At 40.0% G+C, this 23,969-nt stretch overlaps 1 long non-coding RNA gene across 1 annotated transcript in view; it reads right to left on the minus strand.

Moving 5' to 3' along the window:
• LOC127138978 (uncharacterized) overlaps window positions 1-23,969 on the minus strand; it is a 44,465-nt gene that overhangs the window by 18,806 nt on the left and 1,690 nt on the right. The gene's annotated exons all lie outside the window — the stretch shown is intronic.

The following is a 23,969-nucleotide window of genomic DNA, read 5'->3' on the forward strand; positions in this document are numbered from 1 at the left end:
CGTTATGTCTTTATCGTCTCAGGCAGTGCTGTAAGCCAAGGCAAATTCTAAACCAAGGGGGAACATGTTACAAGTCCAGAGCAGAGGTTTCCATCTGTTCTTAAATGCACATTTAGTCTGTCTGATTCTCTGCAACCTCTCCTCTTGATTTTTTTACTGTTCAAGCTGAGCTCTTTGGGCAGAGATGGTGGTTTTTCTTTGGTTGTATTAGGTGAGCAACAGTTTCAGACTGAAAACATTATATAAGAAGATTAGAAGTATTGTTCTCAAAGCTGAATTCTACAATGAATTTACAGACAGGAAAGAGAGACATGAGGCAAAGATACTGCGTGAGCTGAAGGATACAGGTGCCAAGGTTAAAATCGCACTCCATCTCGGAGCTATACCACAGTCAATTCTGCCTGAACAGGTAAGAAACACATATTTTTAGATTCAGTGTGAGTTATGCTTTCTGGGGATATCATTATCTCCCATGTCAATCACAAATAAACGTCCACAAGTCCAATTAAAAATCACAGGAAAAAGATGCACCTTGCAAATCCTTGAATCTCCCTGTTTTTAAGTTTTATTGAGACTCAAAGTAAAACATTAATAGCTGTCTGTACATCTATGTGAAGACTGCAATCAGGAGATGCTAATAGCTAATTTGGCTAGCTTTAATTGTGCTTATTTACCAAAATGTAAACAAAGACAGGCTAAAAGAAGCTATAGCCTATAGCATAACTCCATAGCATCCATAGCCACATTACATTTCTCTACTATAAACTTTTTTCATGTTGCACAACATTTTTTTGCTTTACTGAGGCTCAGGGTGTCCCACACTGTCAGACTTTAACAATCCAGACAGGTGCACATCTTTACCAGGAGATATATCAAACTCTAGATGCATTTGACACAAAACAAAAACTGTAGCTTGCTGTCTCAGGTCCACTGTTCTTCTGTTTCAACACTTTACTGGCTGTTTTTTTCTCATGTGTCGCTGCGACTAAGATGTCAAACAAACGCTAAAACAATTTTCTGGCCAAACTTTTGTTGTGTCTTGCAGTAATGACAGCACTGTATGCCTGACTCTTCTCCGCTGCCTTTTCTCAGGATTAGGTCAGACCCTCGGTTGCACCATCTGATTTGGTAACTGATCTAAAGGCAGTATTTTCTGGGCACTGTGTTAGCCGTGTTAGAGCTCAGCTGGTGCTCATTTGATAAACAATATTTGTTTATATATTTATTCATTCGGTGTATCTCTGTAGAGAAAGAGAAAAAAAGGTTTAAAAAAAACATTTTTCACACACATTCAGACAGCAGGGAGAGAAAAATGAAGGCACGGATCTAAAATGGGAGAGAAACTAATGTAACTGGCAGCCTGTTTTGTTTTTGTGCACAGAGCGCTCTCCCTCACAATGGCCTCCCGTGTGTGACCGAGGGACCTCATCAGCAAAAAGTGAAAGCATTAATTACCTAAATAAAGGCAGCTGGCATGGCACGTTTTAAAAAAATTCAACCTGCGTGTGAGAGGAGAGATTTCAAAGCGTATTGGGGAGGGAGCAATTTTATGTAGCCTATAAAAACCATTATTCTCTACATAGTTGACAGAACTGCGAGATGATATGATTGAAAGGATTTAATGGTGCCTCTTTCTACAATAACAGTTCCCAGTTTATTTCAGTGAAATTACCTTTCAGCAACGCAACAAAGAAATCTTCCCTTGTTGCGCTGCTGAGGGGCAATTTTCAGTTGTTGCAGATCATATTTATGCATTTTGACTTTATCTCTTGTTCATAAGAGTTTATGATTACTACTTCTTGCTTCCGCCAGCTTATTATTTCTAGTTAAATTGGTTTTGCAGGGTCGTATCTGGCTTTCACTCCAAAATGATCTTCTTTTTTAAGAGAATTCATCATCTCTTAATTCAGGATTTCATCAATGAAATTTGGTTGGGAAAAAAATCTAAAAATACTGGAGGTAATAACTATGTTTTCCACTAAAATTGGTTGTCTCAGATGGTGGATGTTTCATCTGCAGAAACAAACAGAGGAGAAAGGACAATGGCATCAACCTCCCACTACAATTGCTGTGTGAAATAAAGCGTGCATCTCAAGCTGCCATGCTACTCTGGTCCTACTGTGTTGTGTAACCTCTCATTACGTGGCCTGGGTTTCAACAGGCACCTGTAGACAAATCACGCTGCTGCAGGTATACAGGGAAAAAGTCAGAGGCTTGTAATGGTGACAAAGATGACAGCTGCGTGCTATTTTGGCTTAACTTTTATTTTATATCATAATATTCTGAGTTATGTTGGTATATACTGATGCTTTTTGGCTATGACTTAATATTTTTGTACAAAATAATACCTCAATATTTTGCTTTTGTCTCAAAAGAGGAGAAAAAACATGTAATCTCTGGTAATAAAGTGGCAATAAAGTGGCTAGCAGGTGACAGCTGCCTCGTAAACTTTCCCACCTTTTCACAATAAAAGCCTCCACACTTAAAATTACCTCTGAACTTAAAGCCTATTTTATATGGGGTCTAGGTCTCCAAGAGCAACCACAACCAAGTCTATTATCCATCTCCTTTGAAGCTCATCAATAATTCAGGCAGGGGAAGAGATGTCCATTAACCAAGCACATAGGAGGACGCTATTATAAAACTCATGGCTTCCTTGTCATTTTCCCTTTTCATGTACAAGATACACCATAATCAACAGGCACTGAAATGAGGAGGAGAAAAACCCTGCACTGAGAGCATAAATCACCCCAACTTACTGTCACAAGCAGACTGGGCTAGCACTAAAGCCTTGTTAGCATCTGTGCCAGTGCCCATTAAGCTACATTATTCTGTGAGTGCAATTAGGAGCGTTAAATTCAGTTAGCACAGGGATTGTTATCTTACACGATGTCTGTGATATTTCCCTGCCTCAGAGTGTTAGGGATCACACAAAACCTGTGTCACCTTTCCACGGCATCAGAAGTGTTAGCAAATGCAACTAAAGATGTAAAAACTGAAATATAATGAAGTCCGGCTGCCAGAAAGGTAGCTCTGATTGAAACTTATGCTCAGGCAGATATCAATAATGGTATGTGGGGAGTGGGCAGCTGGAGGGTTTGGACACGGCTGAGGGACGTAATGAAACAAACGGACCAGTGGAGCGTGGACGTGACAAGCAACAGCGGGTAACCGGCGAGCAGGAGTCGAGGCGGCCGCGGCGAGGTGACGATGAGGACCGGGCGAGTTAAAAACAGATCAATCTCACAGCCCACTGAGAATCGAGACTTCACTGACGAGATGTGACAGAGCGGAGGGTGGAGAGAAACGCCACGGGTTCACAGCGGAGAAGATATCAAGTTCAACACCCTGAAATCTCAAATACACAACGGCCAGGCCTCTGTGGACAAAGAAAGGCAGAGTTCATGGTAAATGTAGTCCTAGTCAGTCAGTCCTAGTTTGGCTACTCTACTCTCCTATAAACTAAACACTTACTGGAGACGTTTGGCTTTAAAAGCATGTATTTAGTATCTTTGAAGTGCAGCAATATCAGAAAACATGACTAAAATAAGACAAAAATCTATCAATAAAACATGTCAAATTAGGAATAAAGGCTTCTCTCTGCTTCAAGTATTCAGTTTCACAGTGCAGCAATAACAAGAACAGAAACCAGAAGTGTGACTAAGTTAAAGAAAAAGGAAAATGAATGCTAATAAAGTTGCTCTGTAAACCGTGAGAGACTCTCTGATGAGCCAGTCACCTTCAGATAAGGCTGCACAGTAAAAAGAGCCAAGAATCAAATGAGCATTCAGAGCAGGTGAAAGTCTAACTCGGTCTCAAGTGAGTTGGGGGAGGCAGAGATCAGGCTTTAGTGGCAAGCCTGTGTCCTCCCAATTCCAGTAATCAAAGCTCTGTAAATTACAATGACTTGGGAGATAAGCTGTTTTGAAACCGTGCCATGGATCAAATGGGCAATCTTGATTCAAGCCAACTACCAAATTAGCCAACCAGTTTCAGTTGTTTTTTTTTTTCTTTTTTTCTTCCCCCCCTCCTCCTCCTTTCTTTTCTTTTCTCCTTGCAGAGAGAGGCCCAATTTAATTTCACCCCACGTGTGCGGAGAGGTTGCTCAGACAGTGTGATCAATTGATAATAGGAATATGGGCCAAGCAGGATAGAAGTTTCATTATTTTAATTCCTTCATAGCTGCCCTAGAGTTTAAAGTCACATGAATTTATTTGTAGCCAGATGAGAGGATTAATGTATTGATTACATACATGATTAAATGTTACAACACTTTAAAATGAGGGCTTCTGGGAATTAAAAAAAATAATTGGGATCATATTTCATGATGTCATCTGGGTTTGATATGATTTTAATAGTTTGTACTTTGTTTTTTTCTGTTTTACTGCGATTGTTGTATATGAGTGCAATAAAAAAAAAGGCTGTGAGAAAGCATAAGCATACTGTAAGTTAGTTATTTCATGCCGTATAATACTGGAGACTGTGGTAATGATAACAAAGCAGCAGTAAACATTTTATCTCCCAGTTCCCACATGAGCTCAGAGGATGAATCACAAACTTTGTTTGAATGTTTAGTGGCTCCCTACAGGCTAATCTGTAATTTTAAACATGGTAAAACGTACTGAGGAGCCGCATTATTCCCCCCTGTTTCCTCAAAATCTGATCAGCGGTGTGATGAACATCAGGAAAGAAAACAATCCACCGGACTGAGACCAGTTTCCCCCCATTTATGTCTAAAATGAAAAGTTAACATTGGCAAAAGATTGCATCAGCGAAAATGTTGTTCTGCTCCACTTATGCTCGCTTGTATCTCTGTCATGATATCCCTGTTGTTTTTTCTACTTTAACTTGTTTGGATAGAACAAGTTTAAAAGTCAGTACAGACACATATCAGTGTTGTGCTTCACATCCAGTGGATGCAGCCCAGTTTTAGCATTCGTTTGGAGATTTTATCTGGTTCTCTGGGTTCATCACTATGAAGTTCCTCTTTTGTATTACAGAGTCATCTGAACCAGTGTTAATGCATCGGTCAGGAAGGCCCTGATTCGACCCAAAAATGTCAGTCAATGAGTCCTTTACACTTTTTTTGCTGCCTCACAGTTCAAACACAGAGCACTGCAGGAGCAACAGAGCGACAGGCTGCTGTGAAGAGGGCTTTTAATTTGAAACGGCAGTCACAGGAAGCGGAGACAGTGGCAATACCTGATTGCGGTGATATGGGGGCAGAGAAAGACGATTTGTATTAACAATTAATTCCCACTCTACTGGGACATATCCCAAATTCTGTAAAGTATTTACTGTATCTGTCTCTCCTCCAAGTCTACACCAAGGTGATGGATACTGGTTATTGCTGCTGTAACAGCCCAGGCTCCTCTGGTTTCAGGCTTTCCACCAGATTTTGGAGCCTGGATTCTGCAAGGAAGGTTTCAGCTCAGGTGGTGTCGGCAGGGTCAGCCATTAATTGCAGGATCACAGTATCCTTGAGTATGACATTGACCCCCAAATTGCTCCCAGTGGGAGTGTATAGGGGCTAAACAATATACGTTTCTGGTGACAAAAGAGCCTGCCAGCCACACAAGTCCCAACACTGATGTTTCGGTGATAAGCTCCGGCTCGTAGACGGCGTTCCCGCTCATTCCAAAGGCGTCGGATGGGATTTAGCTCAGGGCTCTGGGAAGGCCAGTTGAGTTCTTCCAGAAAAAACTGGAAAACCAATTCCTCCTCTTTTACCATATGACACAAGGCCATATAGTAGAGTGTGATGCATGCTACAGATGCTATGCCACGCTGCCATGCAGAAAATAAAAACTGTATATTGTTAGCCCTCAGGGTAAGAGCAAGGACTTAGCAGTCTTTAACTGTTACGCCATTAAACCTTTGAAAGCGGCAGCTCGAAATCCATTGCTCTGGTCAACCTACGGTACAATTTCTGCATTTTGAATGACACATAACACACCTCCACTTCCCTCAGATCACGCCGCAACGTGTCACACATCAACATCAGATAACAGGCTCTAAAAAGTTCACTAAAAAAGGACTCCATGACAGGCAATTTTCAACTGTTAAATCATAAATATTAAGTGGAGCATGCCTTTTGAAGTCAGTTTAAAAACTGTCAGAGCAAGTCTGACAAAGACTGATATTCGCTGTTTGACTATTCATGTGTATTCACCTTTAATAGCTTAAATTGGGAGGTTAGAGCACACAGCCGCTCACATACACATTAGTTTTTGCATATCAAACCGTCAGCACCGGCAGCAGCACTGCAGGTTAGGGCTGTATTGTTTTTAAAATGATTTTTTTGTACGTATTTATTTTCAGTAGAGTACGTCTCTGATGTGCTTGTGAGTGGCACATATCTCTGATAATGAGGAAATCGATTGAAGACCGTTCTACCGACAGGAAAACAAAATGAAAATGATTATAAAAACATTTCAAAACTTCTGTGCTTCAGCTGCAAGTCTCAAAAACACTCCACATATTTTAGTAGCATCTCTCTTGGCCAGACTCTTTAGCTGTGCAGTCCAGACTACTTTAAGGACACAGAGTTATTTTTATAAGGCTACAACGATAATTAATATTCCTATGGAATGGGCCCAAGTGTCTCTATAACCTGTGCATTAAATAACATAAAGTCCCTAGGACAAAAATAGAACCACAGTGAATAAATCATTCAAATATTCTCTGTATACTCTCAGATTCATTCTCCTGTTATTGTATTATTACCCACTTATTATCAAAATAAGTTTGCAATGATCACCAAACTCTAATGATGCTGCAAGCACTCTGTCTTTTGTAATCTTACAGAGAGACAACCGTTGACTCCGTACTTTATTGAACAGAAGATTGCCATAACACTTTCAAAAAAACGACGAGACAAGAAGGATGCGGAAGAAAATGAAGACCACACATCATTTTTTAAAGTCAGCTGAAATTACTCTCACTTAGCAAAATGACTTTGTCACCCAATTTCACCCTGCTGGGAAACAGCCAGGGAACAAGAACAAGGTGGAGGGAGGGGGGAGTAGAGAAAGAATTAATGAAAGATAGTTGTCATTTTATAACAAATGTCACAAATGAATAAATTTGCCACAGGAACAAAAAAAAAAGCAAATTCAGGATGGGGAGAAGAAGACCAGATGTGTCAGAAGACATTATGTCTGCAAGTCAAAAATGTATAGGAAATGAATGCCTCACGGCGTATTCTTTTCTAGGTCTAGATCCTGCTGCCTTCAAGCAGTAGATTCAAACTGTCATGTCAAAAGCCAGGTCGCTGTACTTTGTAGAAAATTGCCCTGAATTGTCCCGAAATCACAGTCTTTCTGATACGAGTGAAGTTCATCTTTACAGGAAAATAAGACTCAATCTTTGCATCAGACGACGACAGGATGCAACACGGCCTCTGTGATCCTCACAGTAACCAGCTTGGCATCGATTCTGGCTTTGCATCACGCTGTAATGCATCAAAAATATGCTTTAGGATTGACATTTCTTCAAACAATAAGTCCTCAGTAGCACGGAGTTCTTAAGTGAGTTAGTGGTGGAGCCATGCTCAATTGAGTTCTTGTTTGGAAGTTCAGACAGAGGCTGCAGAGGCTTCAGGCTGTGTGCGAGCATGACGTCATGCATTACATACTGTGTGGGGGGGTTTAATTGTGTTGTTGTAAAGTAACATAGCAGCTCATTGAAAATTTCCAGCGCTAAGAAGTAGTTACTGCACTTAAATACTGTTTTCTTTTCAATTTCATGATACTTTCTTCTCTCTATACATGCTGCACAGCCATCTAGTGGTCATACTTGTGGTCGTACACCTGTTGTCTTCCTGCTCAGGTGTTTGCAATTATCTTGTTTGTGCCGCTACATGTGGGTTGTTACTAAGCTTTTTGACATGTATGTGTCCATGATTTTATGAATTTCATCATGAAATAGCCACCTGAATGAAGGACTTTTTCTGCCAGATGAGCGCCATGGATTTTTTTTTGGAAAGTTTGGGTGCCTCACAGTTTACAGAGCAATGCAGGAGCGGAGACTTCCATCAAAGGAAAACGAAAAGCTCCAGTGTTTGCATGTCAAGAGCTACATGCCCGTCATGGGAAAACGCACAGCTAAAGTGGAAACTACTGGTGTTATGGCGAGTTGACACCGGATGATGACACTGTCAGCAGAGACACTCCACAGTGCTATGAGCTATGACCAAGACACCAACTTGAAGACTGTACAAAAAACAAGAACAAACTGTCAAAACTTTGAATTTGAGACATTCAGGTTGAATGCAGTCGTTTGATACTTAAAAGTTATGTAAACTTTTTGACCGCACTTCTGTACTGCTACTTTAAAGGGTATGAATACTTCCTTCATCTCAGTAATGTTTGTAATGTTATTTTCCATTTTATATGGAAACACATGAACTTCCCACACATGATGCATTTTAGTGGATTAAAACTACCCAACAGTGAATAAAGAAAACACCTCATTTTGAAATTTAAGTACATTTTGCTGATTTTATCTTTCTTTCTCAGGTATAAACCTGGATGTGTTAAAAAGGATCTGAGTTCTTCTTCCATGGACAATTTCTGATGAAAAACAAAGAGTGAAGAGTTTTACCGTAAATTGGTGCTAATTTCCACAATAAATGTGTGATTACTCCACACATACCGTTAATGAAATCTGGGACACTGAAAGGCAAGCGTGACAAATATAACCGTTGTGCGATCTTCAGGAGCTCTTACATCTTTCCACATTAGAGAACAGAAAAAAAAAAAATCAGACCCTGATAAGTACTTTCCAACACCTCAGTGCCACCGTGTGACCCTCTCAACTCCAATTACACGCAGAGCCCCCTTGTTCTGAGAATCACGCCCAGCCCACCTAAGACGTCTTGATGTTCACTGGCTATGCAAGAGGTGTTTGTCCCCCTGCTTCCACCATCCTTGTTAATTACCCCTTGTCTTCCTTTTTACCGTTTGAGATGGCTCCCATTTTCTCAAGACAAGGAGAGATGAGAAAGTGTGTGCCTTGAAGTGGGCAATTATTCCTCACATTGTTCAAGTTTCAATTGCAGTCGACTCAGGAGGAGAAAAGAGTGAACTTAGATCGATTATACTAGAGTTGGTTGATTAATCTGTATTGGTTTTACACTCCTCAGGGTGGACAAGAGCTAAATGCATCTCAAAATTTCACTGATATATCAATAAAAACTGGAAATTTGAAAAACAAACTCCTAACATTCGCATGACAGCAGAGGATGGAAACTGACAGAAACAATAACCCGAGAGTGTATAAATACGAATGCTCACGTTTATGACGCAAGCAACATCTGAACTTTAACATCAGGCATAAAAGCAATTATCCTGATTTCAGAACATTAAATGCATGTTACAGAAAAGCAGCAAGGATCAATGCAAAAGCCATCAGGGCTGTTATTAGCTTGAAGGTATTGTTTGCCTTTAGCAATGGTGCCTGATTGCATTTTTATTATTTTTACACTGAACCTTCACATGTCCATCAATTCCTAATAACTTCATATTGGAAAGGGCAGTAAAATATTGAAATATAACCTGGATGATTAATCAGTAAAATAACATTTCACATTAACGTATTATCTACTACAAAGCTAAACCAAGTAGTTCTCTTATGTGGTTTGTTAATTTTTAATAGCATGAGTTAACTTTTAAGCATTTAGGTAATCATTTTAATGAAAAAGAAAGTTTCTTGGACTGTCAATTTTTGAGTTCTAGATAGTTATAGAAAGTTATTTAAGCTCTGCTAATTAGACAACTTGAAATGTGTCATATTCATTCATTTGATTTAATAATGCCATTATATCAAAGTGTTAAGTTGCATAGAAACAGTAGAACCACTTGGAGTGCTGCAGAAAGTTGTAGAAAAGCAGCTTTTTTTGTTTACTGGCACAATTTTTTTGTGTATTTTACCATAATTTCTAAAGCCTAAACTGGCTGACATTTCTAGCGCACCTGCCTTTTATAAACCACTAATTGAGACTTCCAAAAGGATCTGATGCCGAACCAGTGAATACACACTTAAAGACAAAGATTCAGGTCTTTGCTGGAACACACTAAGAAACTCAGCAGCCACCGTGCGGGGCAAATGTCAGCTAAAGACACAAAAAAGGCTTTTATTACTATGAGGAACAAAAGACTTTCTTACAGGGAAATCGCCAATGGAAAAAAAACTTAAAGTGTCTTTGAATACTTTGTCTCGCTATTAAAAGGTGAAGAAAAAAAATTCAGCAGACCTTTAAAAACATGGAGAATTGCTGTCATCAGCTGTACCTTATTAATGATTTTTGAGTACTCACAAAAAAATTCTTTGCTTAAACTTTAACAAAAAGGAAAAAAGTTATGAAAGTATGACTTGTTGATGAGATTGACCTGTGGAGTCACCTTGAGTTTCTTCAATTTCCATTTTAGTGAATGAAGAAATTTTGATTTTATGGTTGATTTGACATTTTTTGTTGCCAGTTTTTCATGCTAAAATTGTCCAAAAATGTTCTGTTGCTCTCAAATTACCCCCCTGAAATAAGTTTCTGTGTATATGTGCAAAAAAAAAAAAAACATTTTCACCTGCCCATCACAGGTTGGATCTGCTCTGCTTACTGTGCTCACTGAGCCTCTGCGTTTTAAACATGATGGTTTTATTATGAAAATGTCCTTTCATCTCGGTTAAGAGAAGTAATTTTACTAATGAGCCTCTGGCTGAATTATAATTGACAACTGCCAAAGACCAGGTGTTTTCGTGCATTTGAATTTCAAAATTTGTGCTGGATAGATGTTTGCTTAAAGCATGTATTCAAATGCTGAGTGTGTCGAGATGAAGGACCAGCTTTGGCACCAGCTGCCTGGCACTTCGGAGCCCCTGATTACGGCACCGGGGGCCGACGTGTCAGCCTGAAATACTATGCCCTGGGTTAGCATGTTTTGAGGCCAACAGCTCCAGTAAAAACCCCATCTGGTTCATGACTTTACTCAGTGATCGAGAGTAGGCGAGAGAGGGCTGCAAAAGAAGCAATCCCAGGCAAGGGCATCTGCAAGGCCATAAATAATGGGGTGTGTAAGGAGCCGGGGTGATGGCTAGCTGTATTTACTCTCTGCTCTTCTTGACAGCTCAGTGAATGTGGTGTTTTTCCTCTTCTTTTTAAACTCTCTTGCCTGCAGAGGGACAATTAAAGAAGCCAGTGCTTGGTTCTAGACTCAGTGAATGATTATGGAATACTGATGAGAGGTGATGCCCAGCCAATCCTAACAGAGTTTCACTGCTCAGGCCTGCATTGATTTGTTTCTGCTCTGCTTTTTTCTTTTTTTCCCCCTTTGCCCTGTAGATGAAAAAGGCTTCCATCAGCAGACAGACTGATAGAAAAAATAACAAATTTGGTTGGGTCTGATGAGGTGGCAGGGTAAGAAATATACACAGATAAAGCCCTGGGCCGAGGAAGTTTTTGCACGGGAGACAGAATACGAGAGATTTACATTTCACATTATGGTTTGTACTGATAGCTCTGGCTCAAGCTTACAATGCCAGTGGTGGAAAGTAACTAAGTACAGTTACTCAAGTACTGAATTCATGGATGGATTAGTGCACACGCCTACAGGGCAGAGGCCCAGGGACACAGGGAGTCAGAGGGTATCTGGACCAGGGCCTCAAGAGACACAACTACAGTGACTACAAAGAGAGACATGACAAAATGACCATAAAAAGACACAAAATGACACAAAATTATCCTGAAAGAGATACAAAACAACAACAAACACACAGAAAATGACTGTATTTCCATTTTAAACTATTTTATTCATCTCCACTACATTTCAATTGCTATCATTTGTATATTTGCACTTTGAATCGTCACAAATTTTCATCTGTTATGTCTATTACTATCTGTTAACTAACGTTCTGTACTATAGTGTGCCCTTGTGCAATAAGATGTGGAGGTCAGGATGGTAGCTGTAACTGAGTTTTCATTCTCATTATCTATTTCACATTTCATTAGATTTAGACATTGAAACATATCTTCTCCGATCATAATTCAGGGTTTTGCAGAACTGACAAATATCAGTGTAATTTTCCTGCACAGAAATGGCTTGTTTTTACTCATTTATGCTGTAATTTATGTGATAAAAAAGGTAAATAAATGAAGGAAATTAGGGTGAAATAGTGAATGGAGGAACTTGCCTAACAAGAAGTGCAGAGAGTTGAAGGTGAGTTTCTTACTCATACCATAGTGCAATATTTTTATGCTTGCTTTCTATTTCCAGACAGATTTTATCATCATTAGTAGTAGTATTTCTCCCATGCACACTTTTAATGTCGACTGTCATAACTTTGTTTGATCTCAAAGAGGACAACTGCAGCGAAAAGATAAAGACAGGAGATCAGAATCTTTATGATTTTATCTCGACTGTCACGAATGAACCGGACTCAGATCGGCCCGGTTTGATTAGTGGCAACATCCAGTTATAACACGAGCTTGTGACATTAAGACCTTCCATTGAAGTCCAACACAAAAAGACCGGTTCGTGAGCAGTGCTGCCTCCTCCTGCTCTTTTAACAGCGGGGACACCTCTGAGCTGCAGACTAAACCTGGGAATCAAACAACAGGAGTTCTCAAATCTTGCCTGCAAAGGGCAGTACAGACTAAGCTGTTCACAGTACGTGATAGGGCAACGACGGCTGTCACACACATGAAGGGAAGAGATCACACACACCACCTGGTCTCATTCATTCACATTTTCAGTTTTTAAGGTTAGGGATTTGTTTTTTGTAATCAATGTAAGAAAATTGTTTAAAATGCCCAACACACACAGTAGAAACCAAAAAAAAATTTCAATTTACAATGATGTAAAACATCTGCGAGGCTGTAGCTGCCAGCAGTTTGCCATTTCTGCTGACTTAAAAGATAAATTGACCATTGGGGGCAATTCGTTTTCTGACAATAACCTCCATATAGTTCCATATTTTGGGAAATAAGTTTATTTGCATTCTTGCCAGGCAACAGGCGAAGACTCCAGGAAGTTATTGGTCCCTGCCAAGAAATAGTTTGGCACATAAACCCCTTGTAAATGGCAAATTATCGTTTTTACACTTTGGTTTTTGTGCAGATTAAACTGATAAAGTATTTAATGTGTTAATTAGTGAGCTTTTTTATTTTTCTACTTTCTTTCCAGTCTTTATGCTGGAAAGAAAGTAGGAAAAGCTCACTCCTTTAACAACCAGCTGCTAGCTCCACCTAGACATTTACTGCGCAGACATGAAAGTGGTTTGATTTCCTCATCTAAGTGGAAGAAAGCAAATAGACATATTTCCCAAAATGTTGAATTACTCCTTTAACATTGAAGCACTGAGTTTGCAACTAATTAATAGAAGTTGATGGTAGAAGTGACTTCCCTTCCAGTTCAGTTTCTCTGTTTTTCCTCCTAATCTCCCATCAGCATTTGCCAGCATCACTCTCAGAACTTGGTGAGCCTTGGACCGTTTCACTCCGCATGAGCCCGGACAGCCTGGGCTTGTCAAAATCAAACAAAATTACTGTTGGATTTCAGCTGCTCTGGACTTGTAATAACCCAATCTCCCAGTTACAAAGCCGTTAGTGCCGCAGGAAAACCTTCCAGACCGGGCTTGATAGTCCAGGTGGGCTCTGAAAAAACTTTCAGCGTGACCTCGACTTTAGTTTATTAAAAAAGAACAATCCTCCAGGAGAGACAATCCTGATTTGGCCATTCGGCCAGCCTCTCTATTGTCTTGTTTAATGATACGCTTCTCATCTAATCTACACAATAGCACAAGAGTGTTGTGCTGATTACAGTTGACCCTAAAAGTAATTGGCAGGCTGCTTGCCAAAGCAGGGAATTAATCTAATGTTTTGGAGCAATGATGAATCAAAAGCATTCAGAGGAGATAAATCACAAGAGGCCCCAACAAACAAATGACAGTGACTGTAATTATCAAGAGGACTTTGTTTTGCAGCTCCACAGAAGAACCCAGTGTACTGAGAGAAAGGCAATAAACCTCTCTGAGACTGAGGACGCAGTCTCAGCAGACTGCCGGGGCTATTGTGGGAGTTGATGCCCGGCAATTACTTTTTTCTGAGTCGACCACAATTGGCACAACACTTCAGGGGGAGGCAGCTGCCAAGAGGTTGTCGGTTCAAAATGCTGAGGATGAATCATCTGTGGGCTCTTGAGCAAGGCACTAAAGAGACCAGTGCTTAGTCTTGTGCATCTTCAACAAAGACAATCTGAAGGGAATGATAGATGAAGTACAACAGAGGCTTGACTGGGAATACAAGAGCTCTAAGTACAAAAAATAATCAACTGGGCTTGAAAATGTTTGTTTTTTCGATTTAAAAAGTAGAGGGTAAACAACACCTCCTAAAGAACCTTTCTGTGCAAAACATCCAGTCACAGATTTTTCTGCAGTTTGCTGTGAACATTACTGGCAAAGAATGGAAGGAAATTTTTCCTTGCTAGATTTTAATTAGACTTTAATTCTCTTTTCTTAAGAAGAGTCACTAATATGAGGGAGGGCAGCAACATGTCTAGTCCATGGAGAAGAAGCATGAACGACCTATAAATATGCTCCAGTGTTTGTCTGAGCAAACTATTTCCCATTTGTTTATGTTTCAGTATAATTTTACTTCTTGTTTTCGTAAAAGGTTTACTAGACAGAGTTTTTCCAGTGTTTGGATCCTGTCTATTCATGATGCTGGTTTTTGAAATTAGAGGTAGATTTAGGATTATACCAATGCGACGATAGCAATTCGAGCTAATGATATAGCTAGTTGCTAGCGACTTAAGCTTGCCTTGGCCTAGCCTGGTTCGAGACCTCTTACTGATTAGAGGATGTTCCACTAGTTGGAGGAACAATGGACCAATCAGAGCTTTGTAGGTGGGATTATGAATGTTGGTGTTATTGTTCCTCATAGCTGCTAGCTGCAAAAGCAGCAAAAAAAAACCTAGCAGTTGTACGGGTTGTTGTGAGTCGACTTACTAAAATAAGTTGAAAAACATGAGGATATCATTTTGAAGATAACACATCACTTCTGAATTTACAGTGGGGAGAATCAGCAGCTTCTCCATCATCTATTTCTCAGATAAATAAAGGTTAAGAACAACACACTGAATGATTCTGCCTCTATGTTTGCTATTTTGTTTATAATCAGCATCTATTCTTTTGTATTTTGTCACAGAGTGTCATCAATTGGTGAATGCAAATCAGATTTCAAATGGGTGGTTGTACAATCAAACAACAATGATTTGTTTCCAAATTGAACAATAAAAATCATTTTGAATCCAATTACCAATCATGACTGATGAATTATGAAAATGTGTCAGCAGGCAAACGTAAAAAAAAAAAAAAAAAAAAAAAACAAGCCCGTCAGTCAGCGTACTGCGATGTTTTTGTTTGATGTGTTTGCTCTCCGGGACACTTTGCTCCGCCGACAAGAGGACCGCCTTCTCCGCAAGACGATGCGCTGAAGGTGCTGCTTTGCTTGTGGGTCTTTTTTTAAAGAGCATAAACACAGGTATTCATGGGATTCTGGAGAGCTTTCCTGAAACGGCGCAGAGCTGTCCCTCACCACGGCTGAGACAGTCACAGAATACCTCAAATTAAAGGATGTTGGGCAAACACTCGAGTGGAAAGAGAGACTGGAGGAGGGAGGAAGGGGGGGGGTAGATAGGAGAAGGCGAGAAGGAGGGAGAGAGGCAAGCAAGGATGCAAGCCAGTGCTTTCATGTCCTTCCAGTCCTCCCTCTCACATAAGGGTTTACTTGGAGAAATCTGCCGCCTGTGATTCTTCATAGAGTTCTGAATTGGCCCTATCGGTAGGATTTGTTTGCACAAAAGGGAGACATTTGGACTGGGATTATCACAGGCCCAGACCTCCATGTCTCAGCTCAGTGCAGCAGCCTGCCAGAGATGCTCCTTCTTGCCAAACTCATGCGACTCTGAACCGAATCATTGTGGATGGGGCTGTAATAAGAGCACTACTTGGTGTTTCTACATATCATTCCAAATAACAAGAGCAATCCTGTGTCTGCATCTACGTCGAAGTTATTAACAGATGAAAATGCCATGTGAGACCGTAATTGAGTAACCATAATTTCAAGTTTCCCACTTGTAAATAGTGGTGAACATCCAAGTTGTAAATACAACTGGGAAAGTCCACGTTGGTGTTAAAAAACGCTTAAATCCTGGCAAAATCTGTCCCATATGTTAAGCATTTATCATGTTTTCTAGCAAATAATTTGCTTGTAATATAGTGTGACAGTCTTTGAAGGAATGTAGCTAACCTTTGCATCTTGTTTAGTAGCGCAAAAAGACTAACTGCTGCCATCTTAAGCTGTCTGAAGACATGCCCCACAACTCGTAAATACAAGAACCTTTCCCTTCATTACCTTCTCTACCTCCACAGGACTTGAACGTGGCATTAGCTTCAGTATTTTAGCATGATATCACGTATCCAGCAAACTTGATTCCCTCAATCACCATGAGCTGCATCCAGCAGTGGATAGTGAAGTTAGCATGCAGACCAGCTAGCTTAGCCTCAGTCTTGTTACTTTCCAATAGTGATTCACTGTGGCCTCCAAACTGCCCTTAAAGAAGTAATGCTGCTCAGAGGTTGTATTTTAACCTCTTGTATTAAAAACGCAATGATGGCTGAAGCTCTTAGGTCCTTTAAGACCCCTTTTATGATATTTTTAATTTGAAATGAGTGTGCTATAACCACTAAAAAGTCAGCCAGAGAGGGCTAACTCATGTAGCTAAATACAGCTAATAACATTAACCACATTTCCGCCCAAAAAATCTAATTTTGTCAACTGCAGCTAGTCCTTGTCAATTTGTGTGTATAAATAAAGGACCTGGTGTATAAATAATGAAGAAAATTTCAAGCACAAAATCTGCCACTGAACTGTACGGGAACAAGCATAGCAACAGCACTAAACGTGGGCATGTTTTAGCCAACACTCAATTCGGTTCCTCAAATCATGGATGGAATTAATTAAAAGAATCTGAGGTAAATAATGCAGTTGTGACTGTTGTTTTGATATTTCTAACAATGAAATCTACTGTAGCTGCTGCTCAGGGACTGCAGATGGAAATTTGCAATCTGATGCAGATCATTTATTGTTCTCCACTCCCTGCTGAGTGAATAAATAAATAAAAGTATCGGTAAAGGGATGTGCCCAGGAGCCCTTCTGAATGCCCATTTCTATTTGTTCATTACCATCCTTTCCTCTGGGTTTTTCCACCCTTAAATTAATTATCAGTGTTCACACTATTTCTTTATTACTAACTGGAGTACAGAATGAATATTTAGCAAAAAGGAAGTTGAAAACATCAGTGTTTTCATTAGATAACTGGTGCCATTAATCGCAAGATTACAGTGTCAACATCTTCTTTTGCAGTTGAGCTTCAACCATCTGCTGCGTATCGTGAAGCACGCTGTGTACAAGAAAACAAGCAAGGAAAGGCACTGATTAAAGGAAATTTGGTTTAAAAAAAGGTTCTCATTAATTTGAAGCAGTAGCACAGAACTCTTAGTGTTTCTCCATTGAACATGAAAATGGTGCAGCTGCTTATCCAGCTTCCAAAAAAAAGATAAAAAAGAGAGATTAGTCTTCTGAGATCATTTCAATCAGATTTCCCTTCAAAAAAGATAAAATAGCATTGCATCATATCTCTTAGAGAGGCATGAAAATGTTTTCTCTCTCTCTGTTGGTGTGTATTCTGGGCCAGGGTTTGTCTCTTAGCCACAACAAGGAAAAAATTAACAAATAGATAAAATGCTGGGATGTTCATGGGAAGAGGGAGACAAAAGTGAGTCAAGGTGGATTTGCAAAGTGACGGGGGGGAAAAAAACTAACATTTACAGCAGGTTTTGAGGCGCAGCTGCTGCATCTCATCTGCGCAGCTCGAACCCTGAAGGCTTTTCGCTGCCCTTTTCCACGCAGATGCAACTTCTACACCTCTCGCCCCCTTCCTCCTTAGCGTCAAATAATCTTCTCTTCATCTTCATCGCCCTCTCCACTTCTTAGCTCCTGCCATTGTGAGCATAATGGCCTCAGATGCACAAAAACAGAGATTTAAGAACACATAAGAGGCAGGGTGGAGACAGAGAGAAGCTCCAGAGGCGGCGGCAGAAGTAGCGGTGGCGTTGAGTATATTTTTGTTAAGCTTCTTTACTGCATGCCCCACAGATGTACAAGAGGAGATGCAGCTACCATGGAGCAAAGACCTGGAGAGTATCATGTTTGCCTCATTAAAAACGACACTCTCAGTGAGGTGAGCGCGAACAAACAGACAAAAGGAATAATAAGAAGCCCTGCAGCCCTTCACATATTCAAATGAGTGGGATACATGCAGATTTGCGCTTCATTATTTTAAAATGTTCTGTCCATGCTCACTAAATACGACCAACCATCAGGATAAAACATGCAGAGGGATTCTTTAAAAAAAAAGAATCAGTTCCAGAGCACTTCATAGCTGTGAAACCCATTAGTCTCCAGACAATTAGGGCACATGTACTCTGCATTGTGTCGTGTGCAATATGAAGCAGAGCCCCGCGAATGTAGCAGCTAAAAGGTGAATTAATCAGTTAATTAATCAGGGGCTTTTCACTGAATTACACTCACAAGTTTCAGCAACTGGAAAGCGATGAAAGACGATTAGAGGAGAAGAGTTTGAGTCCCTTGATATCATTACATATGCATGTTCATCTACATTAAGAGCAGTTCATTGTTCTATGGCAAAGACAGACGCAACAAACGCGCTTTCATTAAAACTTTACTCCCTAAACTACTACTTAAAATTCAAGATTGTTCTGGAGCCTGTGAGTTATTTGGTGTTATTCCATTGTGACCGAAAATGCATTTATCATCACAAAGATAAACACAGAGATAATTCTCTACTCATAGTGTTAAGTAAGCGATAAAGAAATAAAGGGTTCAAATGAGGAAAAGATTTTAACCACTACTGCTCTTTGTCTTTTAATTCAAACAAGATTTTTTTAACTAATAACATATTCAACGGGTGGCATCAAAAAACAGACGTTAACTGTTCAAAGTGCAACAAGCTATTTCAAAATATACACATATTACATATAAACGTGATAAAGGCAGATTGTTTGTTTTCTCCTGGAGGGAATCATGATGAGAAGCTGGTGCTTTTCACGTCCCGTCACTAGGACACACGGTATGCAGTAATGGTGGCATCTGTCTGAGCTCGCACACGCACACATTTTTGTTAATATTATAACTTAGCAACACACGAGAGGAACACCACAATCATCCTCAAGAGAAAAAAACCTGTGATTTCTCCAAAACATCTTAAAAGTACATTTTTCATATTGACAAAAGGTGTCATGACTTCTGAAATACGGGCTAAGAGCAGCCAGAAAACATAGATTTTTAATGTGAAACTACTTTATTCAGTGCTTTTTCCAGTGTTAATTGTTGAGTCTCTTTATTTTGAAGAGGAGGAAACCTCTGAGGATAATCTGGCTTCTGGTAAAAGCCTCCTGAGCGAATCTTAACCTATAAAGAACACGCAATGACTTGTTTGAGTTGTTTAAAAATTCATTATATCTTCAAACCCTGTGTGTCAGGTACCCGAGTGGATCCATATGTGCCTGTCTGGTCCGCCACCACCTCGTGATCCACCAGCATCTCTGCAGGGGGGAATCTATCGTTCTCTTTTGTCGACCTTTTGCCCAGCTGGCTGCAGAATGTTTTATTGTTGAGGTGTAGTGCTAAAATCCACCGGCTTACAATAAATAACGCACAGCACAGGAGCATCAAGGCCAAAATAGGCAACCAAACAATAAAAAACTGCGTGGGAGGCAAAAATTTCAAAATGCACATTCATGTATTTAATGATAATTAACCTGATTTCACTTCAAATTGAAAGTACAGCATGGTAACAGGTTGCTAAAACCCTCACTATCCACCCAAAATACTGCTCTCAGTGGTGGCTAAAAAAACAAAGTTCACTCTGTTGTTTGTTTCAGGCGCAGGTTTGTAGTATGTCTTTACTTTTAAAGGCCTCATTTTGTCAAGGGAATGCCAAAAAAAAACACAAGGCAATAAAGTAAAATGTATGTTTGAATTATGCATATGTGAGGGAAGTGCTGTGAGTACAAAGCACTAGAAACAGGTCCTCAAATACTGGATGTTATAATAGATTTCCACTCAATATGCAAATTCTCCCCCATTTTTTAAGGCAATCACAAGCATGCTCAGCCACTGCTCTTTGCTTTCCTGGACATGCTCTATTTTTGTATTGAATGGAAATGTTTATTTTCTGAATATGTTTTTTTTACCACCCCTACTCACAGTTTACAGTACCCAGGCAGAGGAAATGGATGCATTTTTTTCATGGCACTAATAGGTCTTTAAGGAAATAAAAGTTGTCACATTATAAATAGATTATGTCTCTGTTAAATTTCACTCTAACCCGGTTTTCCGTCCTCCCAGCCCTGTGTTTTGTTGTCGATTGAGGGGTTGCAGGCCGCCTGCACTGACAGCACGGCGAAACCAAACCAGACCCTGCGCTCTCCAAAAGCAGAGGGAGTAACGTGTACATTTGTCGAACTGACGTTTTATCAGGCAGCTTTTCTGAACTTATGACAGTCCTCTGAACACCCCGGCGGGGACGGAGGAAGCTCGCCGAAGGGTGTCATTAAGACTGACGAGAGAAATGAACGGTCAGATTCAAAGCTTCCTTTGTGTGTAATTAAGGGAAATTATCCTTCACAGTTTTGGCAGGGCAACGGGGCTGATGAAAATCCGCCTCAGACTGACTGCAAAGAGGATAGTAAAAAGCTTCTCTGCTTAAAGACGTGTCAGGATGACTTCTCAGACCACCTCCTGCTTGAAATTGAGGCCCTCCTTTCAGTTAAGGTGACATTAAAGTGACTTTGAATCATGAGGCGCAAATGGACTGTCCAACATTTACTCCGAGACGTTTTGAGCAACTTCTCCTACAGAATGAATTGAATTAAACCTTAAATTACCTTTTTTTTAAATAGCTTACTCTGGTATAAACATATGGAAACAGCTTGTTTTCTTTGGCACAAGAGGAAATTAATAAAACTTAATTGGACAACATAAGTCTAATTTAATGAATTGTTAAGCTGTATGTGCAACCACCAACCATCTGTCCCAATGTAATGATAAATATATTTAGCTTATTGTCTTCAAATGGCTGTTGCTCAATTTAAAGCTTCAGTATGGGAAACACAGAGTCAGAACTCTTACTTAATGTTACTCCAACAACCCCTGGGAGAAGTCATTACTGCACGAGGTGGGGTGCTGTGCTCTGCTGGCCAGAGTGAAACACAATGGAAATACCACTTTACTTTCTTTAAATAACCTTTTGATAAAATAATAATAATAATTTTAATGTTTCTGCATCAATTCAGATCTTGTGAGTCTCCAGGATTACTTACAGCCTACATAGTTAAAGGAATATTTGCTGTTTTGGAACAGAAAATAAACAAAAACAGTTTTTCCTTCTGTTCCAGTTCCTTCCAGTTGTTTTAGCACTTTTTTATAAACAAAACTGTATATTTGTACGCTATACTGCCTTTCCAAAACAAACAGATAAGAGCCTTCCACTGGATAATTACTGGAGTGATTAACGACTAAAACTGTCCAATGCATTATTAAAACCTGGAAGGATGGAGGCGAACCATCATCTTGGAGGAAGAAATGTGGTCAGAAAAAATTCCTGAGTGATCGTAATCGAAGAAAATGAAAATAACAGTGGAAGTAAAAAGCGTTTTTCTACAAAGAGAACTCAAGAGATTGGGGCTAAACGGCTGTGTAGCCTTAAGAAAACCAGGGGGAAAAAAAGGCTTCAGTTTGCTAGGGAGCATAAAGACTGGACTCAGTTTGGATCAGTGGAAAAAGGTCATGTGACCTGATGAGTCCAGGGTCAACACCATGGTCTCTCCATCGTTAGCCTGCATGCTAAATGCTAGCAGCTGCTCTCAGTGGAAAAAATCCACATCTTGCTTTCTTTATTGTCTCACTCTAAGGGAAAAGGTATGCAGAGGTGTGTTTTTTCTCTCTTCATTGCTTAATTTTTTTTAATGAACACACAGTTTTGCCGGATCCCCCCACCCCACCCCCCATACCTCCTCTGCTACACTCCTCTTTCCTCCACTATTCCTTTTGTCCTCCCAACAATACCGCCTCTGGCATTTTGATCACAGCTTCAAGGTCCGTGACGCCTGAGCTTAAGTTGAAAGTGGCAACTGAAAGGAACTCCAATTAGGGTTGGTTTTTTTTTTTTCCTCCTCTCATAATTTATTTTCAGTCAAACAAAAGAGTTACAGTGACTTTAAAAGAAAAAAAGGGACAACATCTGTGCTGGCTTGTAAGTATGGAGGTAAGTGATTTGACACGAGTTTGACAATTTCATCCCACTCCGCAGGGATTATAATGACAGGACACTGACAGAGCATTGTGCTGCCGCTGTGAGCAGCTCTCTGCTGGAATTATTTTTGCCCCCTTTCTATTAGTTGTGATTCATAACGCACCATCCCGCTGTTTAGCAGGGGGCCTTGCCTGGGGATTCCCAAAGTGAACCACATTATAGTAAAGTGTTGATTACTGTGGGCTAATGCTTTTTAAAGAGGAAAAAATGTGCAATAAAGTACAGCACGGGCCTGAAATTTTGGGCAGAGCCTAACACGGACAGAAGTTGTGTTAGGACGAATAAAAACAACATAAGTCAAAATCAAGCGCACTGTAAGTAGTGTTTTGCCGTAGTATTAGTGTCGACAGGTAACACCACAAATATATACGACCATCTTAAACGCAGCTACTAGGAGCGTAACAATACATCAATCTACATCAATTACTGCAGCCAACGCCAACAAAATAACAAAAACCCTTAACTTTCTCTCTCTCTCCCCTTTTCCTGTGGAGAAACCCAAAGCTACCTACTCGCTACCAGCACCTCTTCTTTTCCTTTTCACCCACAAATTCAAAATAATGTGAATACTTCCACTGATCTGTCTCACTCTTAAGAGGTGGTGGAGACCAAACCAGAGCATAAAAAGTTGATTTAATTACTCCAACTCAGTGTAAATTTTCCAATATATTCACCTTCATCAATTCAGTTTTGTGTTTACAACCGGTTGGTCCCAAATTGCCAAAAAAAAAAAATCAATTAATGCAGCTTTAATATCTCCGCAATAGTACAATAACTTTCAAAACTGGCACCAAGACACACACCGTGAAGAAGAGAAATCACCTTATGATACCCTCAATGCTACTTACATCCCTGGAAAATCTCTGGAGAAAACTTATTTTATGGAGTGAGCCTCTAGTGGCCAATAGAGGAACTGCATTTGAGGGCAATTCAACATTTAGATAGCAAAATGAGTTATATTTATGTGTTTTTATTCTACTTATGTAATTGTTCATTAGGAACAATACTCAGTGTGCATTTTCACGTCCTTGTGGAGGTAAAGCACCTTCCTCTTTTCCACTTAGCGAAGCATTTTGCAGCTTTTTCTTTCACTTACTGTACAACAAACATCATCCTCTACAATCTTCACAAACGCACCCCAAGTCTATTTTCTTATAGAGCTTGGAGAAGGGGAGAGATAGCAGGCTGGAAAGTCTGAGTTAATCAGCGTTAGCTTTAGCCAAAAGCCAAAAGACCCCCACACACACCCTCCCAAACCTCCTCCTCCTCTCCATGCACGTCTTTACATGCATCCCATCAACCTGGAGTCTAGCTTCATCTGAAGAGAGCTCATCACACTGAAACTCTTCAACACCCGAGGCAAACACTGTATCTCTCAATTACTTTGTAAGACTGCTACAAAGCAGGCAATGTCACTCCTGAGATCTGCTAACAAGTCTTTCATGCTATCACTTTGCTTGCTATTTGAATTTACAGTCCCAACATGACAATTTTTAACATAAATTTGAAGAGTATTCA

Source organism: Lates calcarifer, linkage group LG24 (assembly GCF_001640805.2).
Source record: "Lates calcarifer isolate ASB-BC8 linkage group LG24, TLL_Latcal_v3, whole genome shotgun sequence".
Taxonomy (NCBI): Eukaryota; Metazoa; Chordata; class Actinopteri; family Centropomidae; genus Lates; species Lates calcarifer.